At 43.6% G+C, this 8,595-nt stretch overlaps 1 pseudogene; it reads left to right on the forward strand.

Moving 5' to 3' along the window:
• The first annotated feature begins 2,333 nt into the window (after window positions 1–2,333).
• Twf2-ps1 (twinfilin, actin-binding protein, homolog 2 (Drosophila), pseudogene 1) lies at window positions 2,334–3,387 on the forward strand (annotated as a pseudogene).
• The last annotated feature ends 5,208 nt before the right edge of the window (window positions 3,388–8,595 follow it).

Genomic DNA, 8,595 nt, shown 5'->3' on the forward strand with positions numbered 1-8,595 from the left:
TAAGGTATGGCCATTTGCATCATGGTCCTGGGACTATGGCAGGTGTGCCGAAAATGAGTACTACAGGGAAAGAGATTAGAAAATATAACAACCGTCCAGTTAGTTCAGGTTACTGCACTATCAGGAGATGTAGACAGTCAGGATCCCAACCTCATTTCCCACATTTTTAATAAAGGCTTTAAACCTTCAGGTTGATGTGAGACACTCAGAGAGAGAGAGAGAGAGAGAGAGAGAGAACGAGAGAGAGAGAGAGAGAGAGAGAGAGAGAGAGAGAGAGAGAGAGAGAGAGAACACTACATAAGATACTGACACACTATTGGTACAGAGATAGATAGATAGACCAATGGAACAGAATTGAAGACCCAGAAATGAACCCACACACCTATGGCCACTTGATTTTTGACAAAGGAGCCAAAACCATCAAATGGAAAAAAGACAGCATTTTCAGCAAATGATGCTGGTTCAACTGGAGGTCAACATGTAGAAGAATACAGATCGATCCATGCTTATCACCCTGTACAAAGCTTAGGTCCAAGTGGATCAAGGACCTCCACATCAAACCAGATACACTCAAACTAATAGAAGAAAAACTAGGGAAGCATATGGAACATATGGGCACTGGAAAAAATTTCCTGAACGAAACACCAATGGCTTATGCTCTAAGATCAAGAATCGACAAATGGGATCTCATAAAACTGCAAAGCTTCTGTAAGGCAAAGGACACTGTGGTTAGGACAAAATGGCAACCAACAGATTGGGAAAAGATCTTTACCAATCCTACAACAGATAGAGGCCTTATATCCAAAATATACAAAGGACTCAAGAAGTTAGACTGCAGGGAGACAAATAACCCTATTAAAAAATGGGGTTCAGAGCTAAACAAAGAATCCACAGCTGACGAATGCCGAATGGCTGAGAAACACCTAAAGAAATGTTCAACATCTTTAGTCATAAGGGAAATGCAAATCAAAACAACCCTGAGATTTCACCTCACACCAGTGAGAATGGCTAACATCAAAAACTCAGATGACAGCAGATGCTGGCAAGGATGCAGAGAAAGAGGTACACTCCTCCATTGTTGGTGGGATTGCAGACTAGTACAACCATTCTGGAAATCAGTCTGGAGGTTCTTCAGAAAACTGGACATTGAACTGCCTGAGGATCCAGCTATACCTCTCTTGGGCATATACCCACAAGATGCCCCAACATATAAAAAAGACACGTGCTCCACTATGTTCATCGCAGCCTTATTTATAATAGCCAGAAGCTGGAAAGAACCCAAATGCCCTTCAACAGAGGAATGGATACAGAAAATGTGGTACATTTACACAATGGAATATTACTCAGCTATCAAAAACAACGACTTTATGAAATTCGTAGGCAAATGGCTGGAACTGGAAAATATCATCCTAAGTGAGGTAACCCAATCACAGAAAAACACACATGGTATGCACTCATTGATAAGTGGCTATTAGCCCAAATGCTTGAATTACCCTAGATGCCTAGAACAAATGAAACTCAAGACGGATGATCAAAATGTGAATGCTTCACTCCTTCTTTAAAAGGGGAATAAGAATACCCGTGGCAGGGAATAGAGAGGCAAAGATTAAAACAGACAGAGAAGGAACACCCATTCAGAGCCTGCCCCACATGTGGCCCACACATATACAGCCATCCAATTAGACAAGATAGATGAAGCAAAGAAGTGCAGGCCGACAGGAACCGGATGTAGATCGCTCCTGAGAGACACAGCCAGAATACAGCAAATACAGAGGCGAATGCCAGCAGCAAACCACTGAACTGAGAATAGGACCCCCGTTGAAGGAATCAGAGAAAGAACTGGAAGAGCTTGAAGGGGCTCGAGACCCCATATGTACAACAATGCCAAGCAACCAGAGCTTCCAGGGACTAAGCCCGTACATAAAGACTATACATGGACTGACCCTGGACTCTGACCTCATAGGTAGCAATGAATATCCTAGTAAGAGCACCAGTGGAAGGGGAAGCCCTGGGTCCTGCTAAGACTGAACCCCCAGTGAACTAGATTGTTGAGGGGAGGGCGGCAATGGGGGGAGGATGGGGAGGGGAACACCCATAAAGAAGGGGAGGGGGAGGGATTAGGGGGATGTTTGCCCGGAAACCGGGAAAGGGAATAACACTAGAAATGTATATAAGAAATACTCAAGTTAATAAAAAAAAAAAAAAAAGAAAGAAAGAAAGAAACTGACACACTGGCCACATCCTCTGGAGCTCTGGGTCCAGGCGAGGTGAGTCGAACCGGGCCAGGACCAAGCGGAGAACTCAGAGAGCACCGGCAAGCTGAACGCTGAGCCATGGTGCACCAGACCGGCATACACGCCACTTGAAGAACTAAAGGACTTCTTTGCCAGGGCCCAGACTGGTTCCATCCGACTTATTAGAGTCATCATTGAGGACGAGCAGCTTGTGCTGGGTGCCTCGCAGGAGCCAGTGGGACGTTGGGACCAGGACTACGACAGGGACGTGCTGCCACTGCTAGATGCCCAAGAGCCCTGCTACCTCCTCTTCCAACTTGATTCGCAAAATGCTCAGGGTTTCGAGTGGCTTTTCCTGGCCTGGTCACCTGACAATTCGCCTGTGCAGCTGAAGAAGCTGTATGCAGCCACACGAGCCACATTTAAGGAGTTTGGAGGCGGCCACATCAAGGATGAGCGCTTCGGGATAGTAAAGGATGACCTCTCCTTGCCTGGCTTGAGAAGCCCCTGTCATCCTGTGCTGCACATGCCCCACTGACTTCGGCTGAGCGAGAGATCCAGCAGATCCGAATCAATGAGGTGAAGACTGACATCAGCGTAGAAAGTAAGCACCTGACCCTGCAGGGCCTGGCTTTGCCCCTGCAGCCTGAGGTCCAGCGGGCAGTTCAGCAACTCAAGCAGAAGACAGGCAACTATATCCAGCTGAAGCTGGACCTGGAGCGGGAGACCATCGAGCTGGTACACGCAGAACCCACAAATGTGGCCCAGCTGCCTTCACGGGTTCCCCAAGATGCTGCCCACTACCACTTCTTCCTGGACAAGCATACGCATGAGGGTGACTCCCTTGAATCTGTGGTCTTCGTCTACTCCATGCCGGGGTACAAGTGCAGCATTAAGGAGAGCATGCTCTACTCCAGCAGCGAGAGCCGCCTCCTTGACTCTGTAGAGCAAGACTTCCAGCTGGAGGTAGCTAAGAAGATGGAGACCAGCGATGGGGCGGAGCTGACTGCTGAGTTCCTCTATGATGAGGTGCATCCCAAGCAGCACGCCTTCAAGCAGGCGTTCGCCAAGCCCAAAGGCCCCGGGGGGCAAGCGGGGCCACAGGCGCCTCATCAGGCCCCCCCCGGGGGGGGAGAACCCGGAAGACAGCTAGATGTCTGGCCTGGGGGAAGACAGGTAGGTGTCTGGCCTTAGGAACAGGGCACATGGACTGCAGGGTTGCCACCCAGCCACCCCTGCGCTTCCTTCCTCCCCAGCCTGGGCTCTAAGGAATTGCTTCCTGTGGGTCAGGAAGACAAGTGGCTGAACACATTTGCTACTTCTGAGGACCTCTGGACCAGCACTTCATGACCTTGCCCTGTCACTGTCCCTGACTCTCATCTGTGTGCACAGGGTGCCTGGGGAACCCCGCTATGGCACAAACCTAGCCTCCAGACGATTTCATGCTATGGTTCCAGCCCAGTCCAAAAGCCATTGGCTACAGTGGGTTGGGGGAGGGTTGGCAGGGGCCAGATGTCACAGGAAGGGTTGGTTGAATGCTGTATTTTGTAAGGAATAAAATATTTTTAAATCAAAAAAAGAAAAAAAAAGAAGCTGACACACTGACATGCCATTTTTATATTTCCTTTCCGTAAAACATGTCTACCTTTGAAGCGTTGCATGTACATTTTCCCTTCTTAAAGTCAAGCCACACTTCTGGGAGGTTCCGAGCTACACTTCATTCAAAATCCTAGAAAAACAAGTAGATACACAGACATAAACATACTTAGAAACTGAAGGAATAGCATTTGATAAATTCATATCAGGAAAAATGCTTTCGGTCAAGTTAGGCTAAGAGGAGAGAGGTGTGGCTTCAGGAAAGAAGAAACCAGAGGCAAAAAAACAAGCCTGGTGTAACAGCTTCACTAATAAATCCACAGCTTGTAGAAGCTTGGAGAATATATAATTAATTTGAATATGGAAAACGGCATTTCTAGTGAAATATGTTTTTCTTTTGTCCACAATTGAGCAAAACATCATTTATGTTTAAATTTGTTTTGGCTTTTGGTTTATATTATTTTTACACTGGCTATTATGCCTCACTTAAATTATTTTTCAGAGTATTTATCTGAATGCATGAATGAAAAATGTTTACTTCACACTTTTAGGATTTGGGCAGTCAAGTGCTGTGAAAAGGAGCTCATTTTTCTAAGACATCTCTGGGATTAGCTGGGATAAGAAAGCGTTCATAAAATATTTTAAAGACAGGTTCTCAGACTGGCCTTTACCTTAGGATCCTTCTGCATCAGCCGTCCAAGATACAGGGCTGAGATCCCAGTCTGCACAAATCCACATAATTCACAGTTGTAATATGAATAAATTTTCCCTTTAAAATATGAAGTTGTCCTTTCTAATCCAGTACACATAAAGGTTGGCTGGAATAAACTAGCACTATCAAACCCAAATGAAGTTTCCTAGTAAATATTTTAAAGTGGCTGTAAACTTATTTGAAAAATAAAAATCTATACCACGGAATGGCACAAAGGGAACTCAATGGTGCGTGGCAAGGGTGCGGGAATAGCCAAATGATGATTTGTCTGTAAATGAGAAGTTAGAATAAACCAGCTGCCAGGTCTGGTGTGGGGTTTTTTTCATGCTAAGACTGGGTAGTGGAAAATGTTAAGGGGAAATTTTCCATTCATCTTGCATACTTCACTGCTTAGAAATATGAACCACCTGTAAAGGGAGCCTCAGGGGATTAACAAAACCCGTGCAGATTACCCTTTAATGGTTCAGACCCCCTCCTGTTTGAAACGCAGCTCTTTTTTTCCCCTCTGAACATTTCATGATCTCTTCCACTAATTATCTGGAATTCGTTTGTAATAAATGCCTTATGTTTCCTTTACCAAGGCCGCCTTCTTCCTTCACATTTCATTTCTTCTATGTATTGTGAGCACCAAAATAGAATTCTAAAAAAGAAGAAAAGATAAACTTTTGGTTAAGTCGTGTTTGTTTTAGAAAAGGAAAGGAAATAGAAGTGTTTATTTGGTCTGGGCTGAATGCTGGGGTCATTGCTTTTTCTCTTGCCAGGCTTTCCTTTCCTACTGCTGCAACACCAACAGGAAATACAGTTTCTTAATACCGGAAGAGAATCAACTGGTCATTGGGCAGAAGGTGCAAAGCGCTTGAGAGCTTTTTAGAGACACTGCTCGGAGGTTACTTGGCCTTGGGACTCTGGCAAATTTGCTGAGCGTGCGTGTTCTGAAGCCAATATCTTCAGCAACCTGAATCTCTGGGATGTTACTGAGAAGCAATAGTCTCTGTTTCTGTATGCTGCAGATGCATGAATTGATTTCATTATAGCATGCTAAAGCAGTTTAAAAGGCACATTCCAATTCGTGCTAATAAGAGCTAGAAGGTCACTTTGGTCATTGCTCTATCGGTTTTCAGACTGCTGTTTTCACGTCAAGGCAATGTGTCAGCTTTCTCCCTGTATCACAGACATACATTGATACCACACTGAGAACACAAAGCATCCCTTTCCTTTTCCTTTTCCTTTTCCTTTTCCTTTTCCTTTCCTCCTCCTCCTCTTCCTCTCCTCCTCTTCCTCTCCTCCTCTTCCTCTCCTCCTCCTCATCCTTGTCCTCCTCCTCCTCTTCCTTTTCCTCCTCCTCCTCCTCCTCCTCCTCCTCCTCCTCCTTGTCCTCTTCTTCCTCCTCTCAGTGCCAACAGTGCTGACATGGAGAACAGGTGGGCATATAAGCAGTTACCTCCACACATGACTTCATTGACTTTGAAGAGTTCATAGTTGAAATTTCCAACCAACTTCTGCATGCTCTGTAACCTTAGCAGTTTCCTTTTATTATGTGCAGAGTATCTTAGTTTGGGTTTTCATTGCTATACGGAGACACCATGACCGTGACCATGGCATCTGTTCTAAAGGAAAATGTTTAATTGAGGTTGGCTTACAGTTTCAGAAGTTTAGCCCGTTATCATCATGGCAGGAAACATGAACTGTGAGGGTGGACATGGTGTTGGAGAAAGACCTGAGAGTTCTATATCTTGATTCACAAACGGCAGGAATCAACCATATTAGCATAGAACCTTGAGCATAGAAACCGCAAAGCCCTCCTCCATAGTAGCACACTTCCTCCAACAAGGTTAAATCTACTCCAACAAGGTCACATCTCCTCATAGTGACACTCCACATAGGACAAGTACTCATACAGAAGTCTATAGGGGCCATTCCTATTCAAGCTACCATATGAAATGAAGGATCCTACTTACATGACATAATTCCTTTACATCTTCAGCGAACACAGCCACAGAAAGACTCTTCTCAGACATTTCAAGATGTCTCCAGAACAAGCTAGCAACCAAGTATTTTTCAGCCCCATCTTGGTGTGGATTCAGGAGAGCATTGCAAAGTCCTGTGGTGATTTGGCTATAAGGAGTAATACTATTAGGAGGTGAAGCTTTATTGAAGAAGGTGTGGCCTTTATTAGGAAAGTGTGTAGCACTGTGGAGGCAGGGAGTTGAGGTCATAAATATGCACAAGGTATACCAGTATGGCACCCAGTCTCCTTCTGATGCCTTCATATCAATATGTAGAACTCTCAGCTCCTTTTCCAGTACCACGTCTGCCTGAATGCTTCTATGCTTACCACCATTAGGATAATGGGATAAACCTCTGAAACTGTTAAGTCAGCCCTAACTAAATCTTTTCCTTTATAAGACTTGCAGTGTCCTACCGGTTTCCTTCAACACCAGAAGCTGACCCTATGCCACAGTTCTCTGTACCCAGATCCCAGCCAGAGAGAACTGGTTTCCCAAGAGTACTGACACACCTGAGAGCACAGGTGAGACCACCAATTCTGCTTGGCAGTACCCAACTGGAGCCCTCAAGAAACAGGAAACAAAAAGCAGTCTGGGACAGGACCCTTTTGGTTTCCATCTGCACCCAGAACTGAACATGTGCCACATATCTCTCTACCCAAATCCTACCAAGTTAGAGCTGGTCTCCCAGGAGTGCTAACACACAGGCTTACAGGAGGGTCAAGTCACTGTCAAAGAGAGCAAGACCAGATAACACCAGAGATGACCAGATGGTGAGAGACAAGTATAAGAACCTAAGCAACAGGAACCAAGGCCACTTGGCATCATCAGAACCCAATTCTCCCACTACAGCAAGTCCTGGATACCCAAACATACGAGAAAAGCAAGATTCTGATTTAACATCACATCTCATGAAGATGTTAGAGGACTTTAAGACAGACATAAATAACTCCCTTAAAGAAATACAGGACAACACAGGTAAACAGGAAACAGGTTTCCTTAGAGAGGAAACACAAAAATTCCTTAAAGAATTATAGGAAAACACAAACAAACAGGTGAAGAAATTGAACAAAATCATCCAGGACCTAAAAATGGAAATAGAAACAATACAGAAATTGCAAAGGGAGACAACCCTGTAGATAGAAAACCTAGGAAGATATCAGGAGTCATAGATGCAAGCATCACCAACAGAATCCAAGAATTAGAAGAGAGAATCTTGGGGAGAAGATTACTTAGAAAACTTTAACACAACAGTCAAAGAAAATGCAAAATGCAAAAAGATCCTAAACCAGAATATTCAGGAAATTCAGGACACAATGATAAAGATAAACCTAAAGATAATAGTTACAGAAGAAAGTGAAGATCCCAAACTTAAAGGACTAATAAACATCTTACAATATTATTAAATTTATTAATTTAAATAATTAAAATTTATTATCTTATATAAATATCAACAAAATTATAGAAGAAAACTTCCCTAACCTAAAGAAGGAGATGCCCATACATACAAGACACCTACAGAACTCCAAATAGATTGAACCAAAAAAGAAATTCCTCGCATCACATAATAATCAAAACACCAAATGCACAAAACAAAGAAAAAATATTAAAAGCAGTAAGGGAAAAATGTCAAGTAACATATAAAGGCGGACCTATCAGAATTACACTAGACTTCTCACCAGAGACTATGAAAGCCAGAAGATCCTGGGCAGATGTCATACAGACCCTAAGAGAACACAAATGCCAGCTCAGGCTACTATATCCAGCAAAACTCTCAATTAACACAGATGGAAAAACCAAGATATTCCATGACAAGACCAAATTTACACAATATCTTTCCACAAATTCAACCCTACAATGGATAATAGATGGAAAACTCCAACACAAAGAAGTAAACTCCACCCTAGAGAGAACAAGAAAGTTATCATTTTTTTCAACTAACCCAAAAGAAGAGAACCATACAAACATAAGTCCACCTATTACAACAGAAGTAATAGAAAACAACAAGCATTGGTTCCTAATATCTTTCAAAATCAATGGACTCCTA

The sequence above is a fragment of the Rattus norvegicus genome, chromosome 20, assembly GCF_021556685.1.
Source record: "Rattus norvegicus strain SHRSP/BbbUtx chromosome 20, alternate assembly SHRSP_T2T, whole genome shotgun sequence".
In the NCBI taxonomy this organism is placed as follows: domain Eukaryota; kingdom Metazoa; phylum Chordata; class Mammalia; order Rodentia; family Muridae; genus Rattus; species Rattus norvegicus.